At 36.7% G+C, this 2,297-nt stretch overlaps 1 protein-coding gene across 1 annotated transcript in view; it reads left to right on the top strand.

Moving 5' to 3' along the window:
- Positions 1–563: 563 nt before the first annotated feature.
- LOC117113711 overlaps positions 564–2,297 on the top strand; it is a 30,013-nt gene continuing 28,279 nt past the window's right edge. The window contains exon 1 of the mRNA XM_033257133.1: positions 564–1,587. The gene's annotated coding sequence lies outside the window, so the exon portion shown is untranslated. The remainder of the gene's footprint in view (positions 1,588–2,297) is intronic.

Genomic DNA, 2,297 nt, shown 5'->3' with positions numbered 1-2,297 from the left:
CATGCCCCCTCGACCCCAACTGGTGTATACAATCTAACTCTAGAGTAACTTCGAAGAAGTCTCTGGCACAACGCTTGCTTGAAATTGGAGGTGCCATCGGACCCGAATGATCAACACTGCAGCACCTAGGCCTATACAATTCAAGTGGGCAATAATAAATTAATTAAAGTACAGTATTTAATTTATATTTAAAATTGATTCCAAAGAGATAGAACCACTAGGATGGAACATATGTAAACACACACAATATATGGTACAAACTTGCATTGAACTGTCTTCATAAAGCTTAAACGAGGATAAACTTCATATAAAATAATAATATTTCATCCGAACAATTTAAATTATTAAATGTAACTGTTATCTTTTAAATAAACTCTCTTACGTCCAATCGGCTAAAGGGGTCCGGATAACAGGCCTAGTATAGATTAAGCGTTTAGTGCAATACAAACAAAGGTACATGATTAGAATCAAATATAGAATTTAAGCTAACAAAAACAACATATCCAAAAAAAGTCTACGTTATATTAGGCCTATATTGAAAAAAATGTAAACTTTTTAAAAATTCGGCCAAATTCGGCCAAATATATTTTGGCCGTGACTTTTCAATCGTTACGGCCAGGCAAATTTTTATACGGCCAGATTTGAGGAATCTGGCCGTCAAAAAGGCCAAATGGCAACCCTGAAACAGAGTGGGAATTGACATTTGACCTCTGTAGAACACTTTAAAGCATAATCCTCGTTCACAAACTGTTTTTAAATAATTTAAATATATTTTTAAAAGAAAACATCATTTTAAAACAAAATTTCTGGTATTTTGGGCCTAAAATTTTACATAATGGCAGAAATTATTTAAAAATTTATATCCAACTATGTATTTCAATCTATTGTTGATCATTATAGTCAATTAAACCCAGAAAACAATTGAAACTACCGTAAGTTTAAAACGATAGAAAACTGTATGTAAGGGCTGACAAAAGTTACCCCATTTTAGGTGGTGCTATGCTTTTGTACGTAACTGTGGTCCGGTGTAGGAAACACCTTGTCAACATCAAATGATTTATTACCGGACACGGAAATAGGGAATGGACAGTGACTTTGGGTATGTTGCCTGAGGCTAAATGACCAATGAATAATGGAATAATTGAATGAGTAGGGTGGAGCCAGATCCCCCTACATATACCTAGAATATCCAAGGAAAAAATAAGAAAGACACAGCATAGAAGAAGGAACAACGTGAGACCCCGATCGGAACTCCAGCACACAGAAGTATAGTCCTATAGTCGGATATACTTAGGATAAATGTGAATTTTCTACAGAAAGCTGTTAACTGGTAGCCTTTCTGAATTCAAAATGAGAAAGAATTGCTACTTTTTTGGCTTCACTATTTTCTTGACTTGGATCAGAAGAACAGTTTGATTTGCTATACCAAATACCAAGTGCAACCCGACGATTGCAAGTGGAAGCGATTTTGGACATCTTCGCTGTTTTCTTTTTGCCGTATACTCTGAACTCTATTTTTGTTGGACATCTTGCAGTTAATATTATTTTACTTTCTACAAGCGTACGCTGCATTGCCGACAGTCTCACGTGAGTAGTTGCTAGGTTAGGTTAGGACACCATTCATCATAAGCCCCAATTTGTAATCCCCCTTTGGATAATAAATTAATCCCTAACAAGTGTAATAGAGAGGCTTCTGTTGTTATATATATTAACATCTACCGATTGAGACTGCGCGTAACTGGAACCCGAGCCCTCACTATTTGCTGTCTCTTATACACATCTAGATGTGTATAAGAGACAGGAATAATACAATGTCATTGAACATATTTATAAAGAAATTTTATGAAAAAAAGACATTGGGTGTGATTAGGAGAAGGAAATGTGACAATTATTGGCAATTTCATGTTTGGGGCAACTTTTGTCAGTCGCGATAACTTGAGTTGAAATTGGACAACCATAATAAGTGAAACTGTCAAGTCAAATCTAAATGATTACAACAACAATCCCAGGGCTTACATATCCAAACAAGCACATTTATGACAAATTATTACCATTTACACGGATAGATTTACCTACCCCGCCCACCCTCGCTCTAGTTAATAAGAGTTAGGCCTAGCTTACCTTACTTAGTGGGTAAGTGCTAGGCCGAACGCACCGCTAGGCCTAGGCTAGCCCAGCTAGTATTAACACTCTAGCCTATACCCCTAGCCTAGGCCTAGCTCACAAAGGACCAGAGGGGTGGCAATGACAAATTACTCCTACATAGGCCTAGGCTTTGTGATGAATAACATTAACAC

The sequence above is a fragment of the Anneissia japonica genome, unplaced genomic scaffold (genome assembly GCF_011630105.1).
Source record: "Anneissia japonica isolate Jap-2015-1 unplaced genomic scaffold, ASM1163010v1 scaffold718_len1063573_cov188, whole genome shotgun sequence".
Classification (NCBI taxonomy): Eukaryota; Metazoa; Echinodermata; class Crinoidea; order Comatulida; family Comatulidae; genus Anneissia; species Anneissia japonica.
This window is presented reverse-complemented; position numbering and strand designations above follow the sequence as displayed.